At 38.9% G+C, this 16,148-nt stretch overlaps 1 protein-coding gene and 1 pseudogene across 2 annotated transcripts in view; one reads left to right on the forward strand and one right to left on the reverse strand.

Moving 5' to 3' along the window:
* The window catches only part of RAB6A (RAB6A, member RAS oncogene family), an 84,917-nt gene that overhangs the window by 41,228 nt on the left and 27,541 nt on the right, over window positions 1–16,148 (reverse strand). The window lies entirely within an intron of this gene.
* On the forward strand, window positions 5,241–10,140 carry LOC132024847 (high mobility group protein B1-like; annotated as a pseudogene).

A 16,148-nucleotide genomic window follows, 5' to 3' on the forward strand; every position in this document is an offset into this window, starting at 1 on the left:
CTATTAAAGTATCACAAATGCTTTAGGTAACAAATGCTTTCCTCTTAATCCCTAACCTTTCCAAAAATTAAGTAGAGATCTAATTCTTTTCTGCCAATTCTTGTTTAAAGAAAAGCTTTAATTTTGCTAGCAACAGAGAAAAATAGCACTGGGATGGAATTCATGCAACACAATTAACCTGAAAAAGTGAAAAAAAATTTTTTTAAGATTTTATTTATTTATTTGATAGAGAGAGGGAGATCACAAGCAGGCATAGAGGCAGGCAGAGGTGTGGGGGAAGCAGGACTCAGCAGAGAGCCCGATGCGGGGCTCGATCCCAAGACCCTGAGACCATGACCTGAGCCGAAGGCAGAGGCTTAACCCATTGAGCCACCCAGGTGCCCCAAAAAGTGAAATTTTCTAAGTGATATGGCAGCAAGGAAGATTTCAGAGAAATCTCAAGGTAGCTCTATTTCCTTACTGCCAACCCTTATAAAAACTCTTCATTGGTAAAAACAGAACCTGCAATCAATCCTAATTCTGGGTAATATGTCTCTACAACTGCCGTAAGATCTAAGGCCTAAATAAGTTTATTTTGTAGAAATATATTTTTAAAGCTCTTTTAATAATATTTTTATGTATTTACTTGACACAGACAGAGAGTACACAAGCAGGGGGAGCTGAAGAGGGAGCAGAAGCAGGCTCTCCACCAAGCAGGGCGTTCAACGGGAGTTCGACGTGGGACTTGATCCCAGGACCCTGGCATCAGGACCTGAGTCAAAGGCAGACACTTAACCAACTGAACCACCCAGGAACCCCTATTTTAGAGAAATATTTAAGATGTTGCCTGCATGGTTCAGTCAGTTAAGCGCCTGCCTTCAGCTCAGTTCATGATCCCCGGGGCCTGGGATGGAGCCTGTCAAGTGCCTTGCCTCAGCAGGGAGTCTGCTTCTCCTCTCTCTGCTACTTGCTCTTTCTCTCAAATAAATAAATAAAATTAAAAAAAAAAAAAAGAAATATTTAAGAATAACTTAAGAAGGTATGGGTAAATGTCTTTTTTTTTTTTTTAAGGGATTCAAAAAACTTTAATGAAGGGTCTCTATGAAGCAAGCAAAAAACAAAAAGTGCTTTCAAGATATACTTTAAAAAGGCATTTATGCTTAGTCCAGGGCTCTTTTTTCTTTATTTATTTGAGAGGGAGAGAGAGAGCGCAAGCGAGCACATGAGCACACAAGCAGGGAGAGGGGAAAGAGATAGAACCTTTAGCAGGCTTCCTGCTGAGTACAATGCCCAATGCGGGATTCAATCTCAAGACCCTGAGAGCATGACCTTAGCTGTAACTACGAGTCAGATGCTCAACTGACTAAGCTAGCCAGGTGTGTCCAGGGCTCTTTTTTCATTATATTGTTTGTATTATGCCAAATACTGCACAGTGTTTCAGGATTATTTTTTTACTCTCAAAACCACTCAAAGAGTCACTGCAGCCTTAAGAAGTAAGGTTACTCTACTTTTTAGGATATTTTTCTTTACATAGAACAGATCAGTTTCAAAAACCCATAACCCCAGTCTAAACGTATAGAAAAAGAACAGACAAATTCCACTGCGGAAGCATCCTAGAAAATACTTGACCAGTACTACTCCAACTGTCAAAGCCATTAAAAATCTGAGAAACAGGGCACCTGGGTGGCTCAGTGCGTTGAGCCTCTGCCTTCAGCTCAGGTCATGGTCTCACGGTCCTGGGATCAGGCCCTGCATTGGGCTCTCTGCTCAGCCGGGAGCCTGCTTCCCACCGCCCCCTCACCACCCCCCCACCTGCTGCTCTGCCTACTTGTGATCTCCCTCTCTCTGTCAAATAAATAAATTAAATATTCTAAAAAAAAAATCTGAGAAACTGTCACAGCCGAGAGGAGCCTAAGAAGACATAAAACTAAGAAAATAGGGTATCTGACAGAATCCTGGAACAAAGGACACTGGGAAAAACTAAGGAAATCTAAATAAATTATGGATTTTACTTAATAACATACAATATTGGTTTGTTAACTATGAAAAATGTACAATATTAACAAAATGTCAGTAATAGGAACAATTGGGTACAGGTTTGTTTACAGGAACTATACTACCTTTTCAGTTTTTTTGTAAACCAAACTATTCTAAAAAATAAAGCCTATTTAAAAATGTTTTATTCATTATTCATATACCTTTAAAACAAGCCAACAAAACAGCAGATCTGTGGTTTCCTAGGGTTAGCAGACAAAGTAAGGAATCTTTTAGGGATGATGGATATGTTCTTTATTTTGTTGTGATGGTTGCACTGTCAATACTCACTGAATTGTATAATGTTTTTTTAAAGATTTTATTTATTTATTTGACAGAGATCACAAGTAGGCAGAGAGGAGGGCAGGAGAGGAGGGGAAGCAGGCTCCTTGCTGACCAGAGAGCCCGATGTGGGGCTCGATCCCAGGACCCTGGGATCATGATCTGAGCTGAAGGCAGAGAGGCTTTAACCCACTGAGCCACCCAGGCGCCCCCAAACTGTATAATTTAAATAGACGCAGTTTATTGTCTACAGACAATAGGCTTCCTCAGTAAAACTGTAAGGAAAAATAATGAGTCACAAAACAGCCTCAAAACAAACAAACAAACAAACAAGAGCAAAGGTTTCATGTGGCCAGAAAACTTCTAAAAGACAACCTTCTGGGAGAGTGGGCTCCTAGGTGTTCTGACTGTAATACCAAAGAAATACATTTAAAATCCTAACCCAGACACAATTACATAACTGAAATAAAAGTTTTATGAAACAACTGCTATGGACTATGCATTCTGATTATTTTCTCTCCATTGTCTTCTTATAGGCTAGTCGCTGTAACAGTTATTGATAGGATGTTAAGATTTCTGGGATTGGCTTTAAAATATTACTATGGGGCACCTGGGTGACTCAGGGGGTTAAGCTTCTGGCTTTGGCTCAGGTCGTGATCTCGGGGTCCTGGGATCGAGTCCTGCATTCAGCTATCTGTTCAGCAGGGAGCCTGCTTCCCCCCCTTTCTCTCTGTCTGCCTCTGCCTATTTGTGACCTCTATCTGTCAAATAAATAAATAAAATCTTTAAAAATAAATAATAAAGTAAAATAAAATAAAATATAGTATTACTATAAATGACTCCCCTGGGTGACTCTAGTCAGTTAAGTGTTCAACTCTTGGTTTTGGCTCAGGTCATGATCCGGTCGTGGTATCTAGCCCTGCATCAGGCTCCACACTCGGCACAGGTGTTTGCTTGAGATTCTCTCCCTCTGCCCCTCCCCCAGCTAGAGGGAACGTGTGTGTGTGTTACGTGAGCACGTGTTCTCTCACTAAAATGACTTTGAGTCAAATCTTTAAAAATATTCCTATGTCATTAGTGTCTGCTTCCGAAACTCAAAGGGTATGAGCGTCAGTATTTTATCAAGTGTGATAGAGAGATCCCCTCTCTCCCTCTATCCCTCCCCACCAATGCTCTCTCTCACATTAAAAAAAAAAAAAAAAAAAAAAAAAAAAACCCTTTAATAAAAAATAAAAATAAATGGCAAGATTATAAAAAAGGAAGATTATAGGCCAATACCACTCATGACCAAAGATGCAAAAGAATCTGCAAAATTTCTAAATAAGTAAATTTAGCAATGCCCAGAATACAAAGTCACATACAAAAATCAACTGTATTTTCGTACACACTAGTAGCAACTGAAAAATGAAACTTTAAAAATACTGTGTATGAGAGTATCAAAAACAAGATACCAGGGGCACATGGGTGGCTCAGTTAAGCATCTGCTTAAGGTCATGATCCAGGGGTCCTGGGATCGAGACCTACTCAGGCTCCCTGCTCATCTGCTTGGCCCTCTCCTCTGCCCCTTCCCCCCACCACCCCTAGTGCTCTCTCTCTCAAATAAATAAAATCTTAAAAAAGAGAGAGAAAGAGAGAGAGCTAGGTACCTAAAACAAATATGTGTAAGAATTCTACACTGAAAATTGCAAAACATTGCTGAGAGAAATTATAGAAGACCTAAATAAATAGAGAAACATACCATGTCCAAGGATTAGAAGACTCGTTGTTTCAATATTGCTAAATTCAATGCAACTGCACTATTTAAAAAAAGGCAGGGTTTTGATTAGTTTGTTTGGGATAAACTGACAGATTCAAAAACTTACCTATAAAAGTAAATAACTTAGGGGTGCCTGGGTGGATCAGTGGGTTAAGCCTCTGCCTTTGGCTCAGGTCATGATCCCTGATCCCAGCGACCTGGGACTGAGCTCTGCACTAGACTCCCTGCTGGAGCCTGCTTCTCCCTCTCCCCCTACTTGTGCTCTGTATCTCTAATAAATAAATATTAAAAATTAAAAAGGAAATAACTAAGAATTGCCCATCTTAAAGAATAAAACTAAGGAACTTACATTATCAGATTTCAAGATTTACTATAAAGCTACAGTTCTAGGGGGCCCTGGGTATTTCAGCTGGTTGAGCATCTGCCTTCGGCTCAGGTCACAGTCCCCAGGTCCTAAAATTGCACCTGGCGTCAGGTTCCCTGCATCTGCTTCTTGCTCTCCCTCTCTCAAATAATTAAAATCTTAAAAAAATAAAAAATAAAGCTACAGTTATAAATAAGACAATGTGGTATTAATATATATATATAGAAAAAAAGGCCAGCAGAAACAAAGTCCAGAAACAGATCCACACGTGTATGGCCACTTTATTTATGACAAAGTTGTGTCAACAAAATTCAGCAGGAAGATAAGGGACAACTCAATATCTGAATGGAAAATAAAAAAGAACCCTGACCCCTACAACACTTCACACAGGACATAAAAAATTAATTAAGATGGATCACAGCCCTAACTGTAAAAGCTTAAACCTTAAAGCTTCAAAAGTACAGGATAATACCTTTATGTGCTAGGGGAGGCAGAGAGTTCTAAAACAGGACTCAGAAAGTAGTAAGAAAGAAAACTATTTAAAAGATGAACTTTATCAAAATTAAAATTTCTAGAGACAAAGAGTGAAAAGCAAACCCAGATTGGGAGATATGTGACAGAAATAGTTCCACCATGACACTGTTGAGGAGCTACTTAACACCCACTCTCCAATGAAACTGGTAAGAATTTAAACAAAACAAAACAAGAAGAAAACATTTAAAATCTCTGGAAACAGTCCTAAAGGCATAAAGCAAATGACAAAACATTTCTCAAGAAGATATATACTAAAACTAAAAACTGGGGTACTTGAACCAAAAATACCCCATGCACAAAAACGTTAACAGTTTTATTCGTAACGGCCAACGATCAGAAGCATTCCAAATTTTATCAATAGGAGAATGGATAAAGTGTGGCATAGCCACAGGCAAAAAAAAATCTTACTCATATAGACAACAACATGGACAAATTTCCAGACATTACACAGTAAAAGGGGGCCAGATACAAAAGAATATATACTGTATGATTCCACTTATATGAAGTTTAAAACTGGAAAAATTAATTGATGGAGACAGAGGTCAAAATAGTTGTAATTTCTGAAGTTTCTAACTGGAAAAGAGAGCCAGGGGAAATTCTGAGTGCCAGAAGTGACCTATATCTTCATCTGAGTGGTAGCTGTAAGGATGATAAGTAGGTTAACTTTTCAATAAGTCATATACTTAAGATTTGTCCCTTTTCTGACCTTTACTGGATGATACACTTCGAGAATCTTAAAAAAAAAAAAAAAGTAGGGGCGCCTGGGTGGCTCAATTAAGCTTCTGACTCTTGATTTTGGCTCAGGTGGTGATCTCATGGTCTTGAGATGAATCCCCACATTAGGCTCCCCACTCAGGGGGAGTCTGAGATTTTCCCTCTCCTCCTCCCTCTCCTCCTCCCCACTGCAAGCATTCTCTCTCTCTAAAATAAATAATTGAACGGTGCCCAGGTGATTCCGTCGTTAACTTCTGCCTTTGGCTCAGGTCATCACCTGAGGGTCCTGGGATCAAGTCCACCATCAGGCTCCCTGCTCTGGGGAGCCTATTCTCCCTCTCCCACTCTCCATGCTTTTGTTCCCTCTCTTGCTGTGTATCTCTCTGTCAAACAAATAAATAAAATCTTTAAAAATATATATTTTATTGGGGCGCCTGGGTGGCTCGGTGGGTTAAGCTGCTGCCTTCGGCTCAGGTCATGGTCTCAGGGTCCTGGGATCGAGTCCCGCATCGGGCTCTCTGCTCAGCAGGGTCCCTCTCTCTCTCTCTGCCTGCCTCTCCATCTACTTGTGATTTCTCTGTCAAATAAATACATAAGAAAATCTTAAAAATATATATATATATATATATATATTTTTTTTATTTATTTGTTTGACAGAGAGAGAGCACAAGTAAGCAGAGTGACAGGGGGGAGAAAGAACCAGGCTCTCTGCTGAGCAGGGAGCCTGATGCAGGGCCTGATCCCAGGACCCTGGAATCATGACCTGAGCTGAAGGCAGCCGCTTAACCAACAGAGCCACCCAGGAAACCCCCCAAAACAGATAAAATCTTAAAAAAATTAAAAAATAATAAAATAAAATAAAGCTTAAAAAGGGTAAAACGCTTCATTATATGTATGTTATTTTAAGTAAAAAGTGTTTACCTGTATGAGGGTTTTATTTACCTTGTTATATTGTCAAAGTTGCAGTCTAAACATGAGAAAAAAACCAGACAAACCCAAGCTGGGGTGATACTCTTAAACAAATCTGGCCTCAAGAATTGTTAAAAAATCAAACAGATGGGGCGCCTGGGTGGCTCAGTGGGTTAAAGTCTCTGCCTTCGGCTCAGGTCATGATCCCAGGGTCCTGGGATTGAGCCCTGCATCGGGCTCTCTGCTCTGCGGAGAGCTTGCTTCCTCCTCTCTCTTCCTGCCTGCCTCTCTGCCTACTTGTGATCTGTCTGTCAAGTAAATAAATAAAATCTTAAAAAAAAAAAATCAAACAGACAGAACTATCACAGATCAGAGGAAACCCAGGAAATGGGAAAACTAAATACAATGTGGCACCTGGACTGCATCCTGGAGAAAGGAGATTAATGAAAAAACTAGTAAAATCCATATAATGTCTAGAGTTTGGGTATATATATTAATATACCAATATCAGTTTCTCAGTTTGGGTAAAGTTACCATAGTAATACAAGATGCTAAAAAGGGATAAACTAGTTAATGGGTAAATGGAACTATACAATGTTTTCAATTTTTCTGTAAATTTAAAATTAATCCAAAATAAAAAGTTTATCAACAAAGGTAAAGCATATAGACATGATCTCTAAATAAAAACTTTCAGGGGCACCTGACTGGCTCAGTCTGTAGAACATATGACTCTTGATGTCGGGGTTGTAAGTTCAAGCCCCAGGTTGAGTGTAGAGATTACTTAAAATCTTTTTTTAAAAAAAGTATAAAGATTTGTATTCTTCACTATATATACATTATGCCTAAATTTAAAAAAAAAAAAAAAAAATCTAACAAGCCTCAGAGCTGGTACTTATACCACGGCTTGATCCCTAAACAGTCTCGTCCCTAAACAATGGGTCACAAGATTCTGGTTACCTGATACCAACAGTAAGCTTAGGTAACAGTGTCCTGACTCTGAAGTATACTAACATCCACTTGAGTAAATCTGTCATTCAAGTTCAGTAAGACCACAATAAAAGTCAGAAAGCAGAGACTTTATCAACCTTACATAGACGTATGAACTATTCTATTCTTGCTAATAAATGGTTAATAAACATCTATTATGTATGGCAGAAAAAGGAAGAAAAGGAAAAAAATGATGTAGGGAGGAAGGTGGTAGCTAACTAAATCAGGGTACCACGGAGGAAGCAGGTGACAGAAACAAAATAAGAACTGGCAAATTGTTAATAACTGAAGTTCTATGACAGTATTTGGGGAATGAAAACTGAAACCAATTACATTCACAAGGCTTACTATCTGCATAAACATGACCCTACCACTCTACTGTTATCAACCTGACTTTACTATTTCAGGAAATTCTTCTCTAGGAAAATAAAAGTTGCAAATAACTATTATTCCTTTCTGTTAAGCCACCCAGTTTGTAGTAATTTGTTAATGTAGCCCCAGGAAACTAATATAGCTACTAAGCATTGTCTCACTTACCATGGTAAGCAATAAACTCAGATTTACCTTAATAGTAGGTTGTTTGGGTGCCTAGTTTTAGGAAGTCAGCATTGAATGGAGTTCATTATACTATCTGAACTATTGTGATATATGTTTGAAACTATTCATAATAAAAAGTATTTTTAAATGTTTTCAGAACATATCATGGCCCCAATGTGAAAATCACTACTTCACAATTAAACCATGACAAAGGGGGTCCTGGGTGGCTTAGCGGGTCACGCCTCTGCCTTCAGTTCAAGTCATGATCTCAGGGTCCTGGGATCGAGCCCCGCATCGGACTCTCTGCTCAGCGGGGAGCCTGCTTCCTCCTGTCTCTCTGCCTGCCTCTCTGCCTACTTGTGATCTCTGTCTATCAAATAAATAAATAAAATATTTTTTAAAATAAATAAACCATGACAAAGAATGTTCTATCATATTCTAACTCAAATGTCCTATTTTCTGCAAAGCCTTTATCCAAATACCCTAAGTCTTTGTAGCTCCATCCTCTATGCTCTCCTAATACTTGGTACATACAGCCTTAACTACAGCCCTTTTCCTTAGGTTGAATGGGTCCTACTCTGAATAAGGGAGCCCTGACTATAATGGTAACAAAGGCTATGAATCCTAAATAGTACTGTGTCACTTTTTCCCATTTAAAATGGAAGAAGCAGGTGCCTGGGTGGCTCAGTGGGTTAAGCCGCTGCCTTCGGCTCAGGTCATGATCTCAGGGTCCTGGGATCGAGTCCCGCATCGGGCTCTCTGCTCAGCAGGGAGCCTGCTTCCCTTCCTCTCTCTCTGCCTACTTGTGATCTCTCTCTCTCTCTCTCTCTCTGTCAAATAAATAAATAAATAATCTTTTTTAAAAAAATAAATAAATAAAATGGAAGAAGCATTTTGGGCATTTTATTTCAAACTCCAGTATTAGTAAAGCTAACAAAAAACACTCCATGAGGAGTCTAAACCAGAATAGGGACAGCCTTTCCTACCGCTCCACTTGGTAGTATTTATCAAAAACAGCAATGTGCAGTTGGATCTAGCATGCAGTTTAATCTGAACAAGTATCTAAAGAAAATAACTAGACAAGTACATAAAGATTTAGGTGTAAAACTAGTCACTATAAGAGTAAAATTTAGACATAGCTTTCTTTTCAACAGGTCCATGGTTATATAAATTATGGTATCTTCATAAGGTCCACAGTATTAGATACCTATTCAGATTGCTACAGAAATCTTAGTGCCATCAAGTTGTTTAAAAAAAAAGCTATAGCCACAGAGCGGAGATAATGAGGAGGCTGCTTCTGGCTCCTGCTCTCACAGCCACTGCAGTACACTGAGCTCCACAGAGACAGAGCCAGGGCAAGTGAGAGCCAGCCGGGCACTGGGTGACTCTGTGCCTCGCTGAGGAAAATAATTAACCACGGGCAAAGGAGATCCTAAAAAGCTGAGAGGCAAAATGTCATCATCATATGCATTCTTTGTGCAAACTTAACGAGAGGAGCACAAAAAGCAGCACCCAAATGCTTCAGTCAACTTCTCTGATTTTTCTAAGAAGTGCTCAGAAAGGTGGAAGACCATGTCTGCGAAAAAGAAGGAAAATTTGAAGACATAGCAAAGGAGGACAAGGCCCATTATGAAAGAGAAATGAAAACTTATATTCCCTCTAAAGGGAAAACGAAAAAGAAGTTCAAGGATCTCAATGCACCCAAGAGGCCTCTGTTGGCTTTTTTCTTGTTTTGTTCTGAGTATCGCCCCAAAACCAAAGGAGAACATCCTGGCCTATACACTGGTTATGTTGGAAAGAAACTGGGAGAAATGTGGAATAACACTGCTGCAGATGACAAGCAGTCTTAGGAAAAGAAGGCTTCTAAGCTGAAGGAAAAATATGAAAAGGATATTGCTGTATACCGAGCTAAAGGAAAAGCCTGATGCAGCAAAAAAAAGGATTTGTCAAGGCTGAAAAGAGCAAGAAAAAGAAGGAAGAGGAGGATAAGGAAGATGAAGAGGATGAGGGGGAGGAAGATGAAGACGAAGATGATGATGAGTAAGTTGGTTCTAGCGCAGCTTTTTTTCTTGTCCATAAAGCATTTAAACCCCCTACAGACAACTCATTCTTTTTAAAGAAAAAAATTGAAATGTAAGGCTGTATAAGATTTGTTTTTAAACTGTACAGTGTCTTTTTTTGTATAGTTAACACACTAAAGAATGTGTCTTTAGATAGCCCTGACCTGGTGATATTTTCAACAGCCACTAACCTTGCCTGGTACAGTATGGGGATTGTAAATTGGCATGGAATCTTAAAGCAGGTTCTTGTTGGTGCACAGCACAAATTAGTTATATATGGGGATGGTAATTTTTCATCTTCGGTTGTCTCTGATGCAGCTTCTACGAAATAACTGTTGTTCTATTAATTGAATACCATTCTGTAATTGCAAAAAAAAAAAAAAGTTGCAGCTGTTTTGTTGACTTTCTGAATGCTTCTAAGTAAATACAATTTTTTTTTATTAGTATTGTTGTCCTTTTCATAGGTCTGAAATTTTTCTTCTTGAGGGGACGCTAGTCTTTTGCTTTTGTCCATTTTGGATCACATGGATTATTACAGTGTTTATCTTTCCATATAGTTAGCTCGTAAAAAGCTTTTGTCTGCACCCTGCATACTCATGAGGAGGGTAATAAAAGTTGAACTGAGACAGTTTTCACCCAGAACTGAAACTCAAAACTTGATCAATTGATACCAGATCTCACATAGCCCAGGCATGTTTATAAAGTAGAGTAACGAGTCTAGTCAGTCACACCATGGGATTAGGAGAATCAAACATTTTGAAAAGTCTGTCCTTGAAGGACTAAAAGAAAAGTATGTTCTAATCTTTACATAAGGACTCTACATCCTTTAACTCCCATTACCATGTAATGGCAGTTACAGTTGCAGTCCCCACATTAAAGACAACCTGAGAATGTATCCCCAAAAGCATGAACTTAAACTATAAGACTGCCATATTAAATTTTTTGTTGACAATCCCAGCAAAGGCTCTGGGGGAAAAAAAGGGCTGGCTGTAAATGTTTTCTCCTATTTACTGAATATGGGTTTCTTAGGAAACTTGACTTTCATTAAAGGTATTTTTAATTAATTGGGCCAACTTATAAAATGTATGCCGCATTTAAAATCAGGTGTATTTTCCTATATTATAGTTTGCTCCTTTAGATAAGTCAAACAGACCTGAGGGAAGAAGACACTTGACACTTTGTATTTCAGTATGAGTTACCTGATTTGAATTTGATTTTTCTTTACAAAACCCTAACCCATTCATTAGACTCATCTTTGTATACACAGCAGTTTAGGGAAAAATGTGGCAATTTTGTGGTTTTTTGAGATTATTGTTCTCTTAAAGTGCCAGTGTTTTAAAATACTGTTCTTGTAGGGGCGCCTGGGTGGCTCAGTGGGTTAAGCCGCTGCCTTCGGCTCAGGTCATGATCTCAGGGTCCTGGGATCGAGTCCCGCATCGGGCTCTCTGCTCAGCAGGGAGCCTGCTTCCTCCTCTCTCTCTCTCTGCCTGCCTCTCTGCCTACCTGTGATCTCTCTCTGTCAAATAAATAAATAAAATCTTAAAAAAAAAAAAATACTGTTCTTGTAATTTTACACACTTCTGTGATGGAGTGCTGTTTTGCTGTTTAATTTAGACTTGCATTCTTTCTATTTGCATTTGTTTATGTAATTTCAGGAAGAATACTGAACATCTGAGTCCTGGATGGTACTAATAAACTAACAACTGCAAAGGTTTAGAAAAAAAGCTATAAATTCATTAAAATTTTGCTAAAGCAAAAATATTCATCACCTACAATGAAAAAAAGTAAATCTAAAATCCCTGCACACATGTGGATACACACGTGCATGCTTGCTCTCTCAAATAAATAAATCTTTAAAAAAAAGATTTCAATTTATTTATTTCACAAAGAGAGAGAAAAAGAGCACAAGCAGGGGGAAACAGCAGAGGGAGAGGGAAGCAGACTCCCCACTGCACAGGAGGCCAGATGGACTCAATTTCAGGACCCTGGGATCATGACCTGAGCTGAAGATAGCTGCTTAACTCAGAGAGCCACCCAGACTCCTATCAAATAAACAAATCTTAAAAAAAAAGTTCTAAATACAAAAAGGTATATATTCACTCAAAAGATAACTCTCTAAATAGCTTACTTCAGATTAGCAGACTACAATGAAATGTTATAATATCCCATTCTGATGCATGTATTTGTAAGTAATCTCTAAAAATTACAATATCACTTACAATGCCCCCTTAATCCCCCTCCAGAAACAAAATAAAAATTCTAGCCCAATTTCAACATTTATAAAATAAGTTCTGAAATGAGACCGTCTGCAAAATACTATATACTCTCATAATTCTCTAAAGAACAGGCATGACAATAATCTCAGTGGGACTCCTATTCCATTTTACTCTACTGACAGCCATGGCAAACAATTTAGGAATGAAATCTAATCCAAATGGTAGGGCTGTATCTTTTATTTGTAGTCCAAAGCAAATATAAGATCATATTCATATTTCTTCATTTTAATGAGCACATAATAAATACCAGGGATGATGCAAATGCTGAGATTAAAAAACAAAAACAAAAACACAGTCCCCATTCAGTTTAAGTGGGGGAGACAGAAAAAATTACTGCAGTGTGATAAAAAATATAGAAGTGGGGCACATGGCTGGCTCAGTCGGTAGAGTATGAGGCTCTCAGGCTTGGGGGGGTCATGTGTTTGAGCCCCACATTAGGAGTAGAGGTTATTTAAAAAAAAAAAAAGTACAGTAGAAGTATGCACAGAATGTTGTGGGTGGGAAGGGAAGAGTCTTCTAGATGGCTGGAAGGTCAGGAAAAACTTCCCAGAAAAAAAATAACTTTAAAACTGAGGTTGGAGGGGCGCCTGGGTGGCTCAGTGGGTTGAGCCGCTGCCTTCGGCTCGGGTCATGATCTCAGAGTCCTGGGATCGAGTCCCGCATTGGGCTCTCTGCTCAGCAGGGAGCCTGCTTCCCTCTCTCTCTCTCTCGCTGCCTGCCTCTCTGCCTACTTGTGATTTCTCTCTGTCAAATAAATAAATAAATAAATCTTTAAAAAAAAACAAAAAACAAAAAACTGAGGTTGGAAGTTGAGGTTAGCTAGCTAGAAGAAAGCAAATGGCATCACAAGTCTCTAGCAAGGACCATGAGCTATTCTATATAAGAGGGCTTACTTGTACAGCTTTATTTATTTTTTTAATCTTATCTAGAATGCATCTAAAATGAAATAAATTTAAATATATAGCTCCATTTCTACATGGGGGTATGTGAATTCTTTAAAAACAAACCAGAAAAGAACATTTGCAATAATAAGCCATAAATAATAAGCCAATAATAATGAGCCATAAAAGACTGTAACTCTAAATTACAGTCTTTCTGATGAGATTTTACTTCTAATATTGAAACTGTCCCAACCAAAAAAAGCTATTACTGAGTGAATTAGCAATATTTGAAGAAGCAGTTTCTGGGTTGGAATCCCAGTTATTCCTTTTTTTAAAAATTGAGATATAATTCATGTAAGGGCCTACTTAGCCAGAGCGAGCCATTTTGTTGTTTATGCAGTAAACTTAGATCGGACCTGCCCCTTCCCCCCAGGAGAAAAGCGCTTAGAAACAGAACTGGTGAAATATGACTGACCAGCCCCTGATAACAGAGCCCACATACGAGGATGAGTCCGGACAGGTGGAAACGTCCAATCCGTGAAAGTGCATGTATTACCTCCCTACCCACCAAGGATGAGCCAGGCCAGGTGGAAATGTCCAATCAAGGGAAAGCGCACGTATTACCCGCCAAGGAGTGTGAGCCCCGCCTTTTGGACACCAGACAAAGGCATCAATTCTAGCCAAGGTCATAGGCTGAATGAGATGACTATCATGGGGTAGAATGTAATTCAATTGGCCACCTCTGTGTGGCTAGGCTCAACCACATGGCCTTTACTCTATAAAAGTTAGTCTGTGAGACTCTTTGCAAGAGAGGGCCGGTGGGTTTGATTCTCGATGCTTGGCGGGAAATAAAGCTTTGTTTGACCTTCGCTTTGTATCAGTCTCGTCCTTTTGTCTACAGACCCTTTCAATTCACGAAAATTCACCCCTCTAAAAAGCAAAATGCAGTGTTTGTATAGTATATTCACAAAGTTATGCAACCATTACTCTAATTCCAAAACATTTTCATTACTCCAAAAAACTCCCACATCCATTAGCAGTAAATCCCTAAAAACCCTCATCCCTAGCAACCTTTAATCTTTCTACCCTATGGATTTGCCTGTTTTCCAGTCCACATTTTACCACCTATGTAATTTGTAGCTTAATCTTACGGTGCCCCAGTTTCATCTATAAAATAAGCATAATAATAACTCTATATCAAGGAATGGTTAAGACATATAAAGTGATTAGTATGACTGGATATGCTTAGGGAACATAAACAATTCTTAGAAAGCATGGCAGAAGGTAGTCCTCTTTGTAACAATTTAAGATTTCAACTGAAGAGTGAAGATAACCCTACATGAATCTAGAATTTAGGTATTTCCTAATTGAAAACAAGTCATAAAACAAGACCAACAAATTTAGAGGCGTAAAATCATATAATATATGTGTTTTCTGCCCTTGGTGAAACTGAACAAGAAATTTTAACTAAGATACTTAGAAAGTCCCAGAGTGTTTGGAAATGAAGTAATGTACTTATAACCTAGGTGTTCAAAAAGAAATCACAAAGGAAATTTAAAAATAATCTGACTGAATGATAATGAAAATATATAATATATGGCATGCAATATTCATAATAACCAAAAAGCAGATGCCAAATGTCCATTATCTGATGAATGAAACAAAATGCAGTATATCCATTCAATGGAGTACTATTCAGCCACAAAAAGGAACAAAGTACGATACACGTCATAAGGACGAATCTTGAAAATACCATACTGGGGCGCCTGGGTGGCTCTGTGGGTTAGAGCCTCTGCCTTCGGCTCAGGTCATGATCCCAGGGTCCTGGGATCAAGCTCCACATCGGGATCTCTGCTCAGCGGGGAGCCTGCTTCCCCCCCTCTCTCTGCCTACTTGTGTCCGCTCCCTCTCTGTCAAATAAATAAAAAAAATATTAAAAAAAAAAAAGAAATTAGAAGTATTTTGTACTGAATAAAAAAGACATTGGGGGGGGGGCGCCTGGGTGGCTCAGTAGGTTAAAGCCTCTGCCTTCGGCTCGGGTCATGGTCCCAGGGTCCTGGGATCGAGCCCTGCATTGGGCTCCCTGCTCAGCAGTGAGCCTGCTTCCTCCTCTCACTCTGCCTGCCTCTCTGCCTACTTGTGATCTCTGTCTGTCAAATAAATAAATAAAATCTTAAAAAACAAAGAAACAGAACAAAACAAAGACATAAGGGAAATTTATACAACGTGTACACTTATATGCAGATTAGCTTAAAAAAATATCAGTAAGCCACATATATATCACTCAAGAAGTTGGAAAAAACAGCAAAGGAAAGCCAAAGAACCATAACACAGGAATTAAAGAGTAGAAATGAAAGAGAAAACACTAAACTGAGAGGACTGAGAAGGCTGATGAGTAGTCTCTGAAAAAAAATTATTAGATTTATAAACCTCTAGCGAGTCTTTTTTTTTTTTTTTAAGATTTTATTTATTTGACAGAGATCACAAGAAGGCAGAGAGGCAGGCAGAGAGAGAGAGGGAAGCAGGCTCCCCACTGAGCAGAGAGCTGGCTGTGGGGCTCGATCCCAGGACCCTGGGGATCATGACCCCAGCCAAAGGAAGAGACTTTAACCCACTGAGCCACCCAGGCGCCCCACTAGCGAGTCTTATTAAAAGATACAGATAATGACTATTAGAAATTAATGAAGTATGATTACAGATTCTACAGACATAAAAGCAATATGGATAATTTAGGCTAATAAATTTGAAATCTTAGATGAAATGTTCAAAATCCTAGAAAAACAAGAGGCAAATAAGCAGGGCAAAAATCTTACAGACTTATGACTACTAAAGAAA

Source organism: Mustela nigripes, chromosome 1 (assembly GCF_022355385.1).
Source record: "Mustela nigripes isolate SB6536 chromosome 1, MUSNIG.SB6536, whole genome shotgun sequence".
Classification (NCBI taxonomy): Eukaryota; Metazoa; Chordata; class Mammalia; order Carnivora; family Mustelidae; genus Mustela; species Mustela nigripes.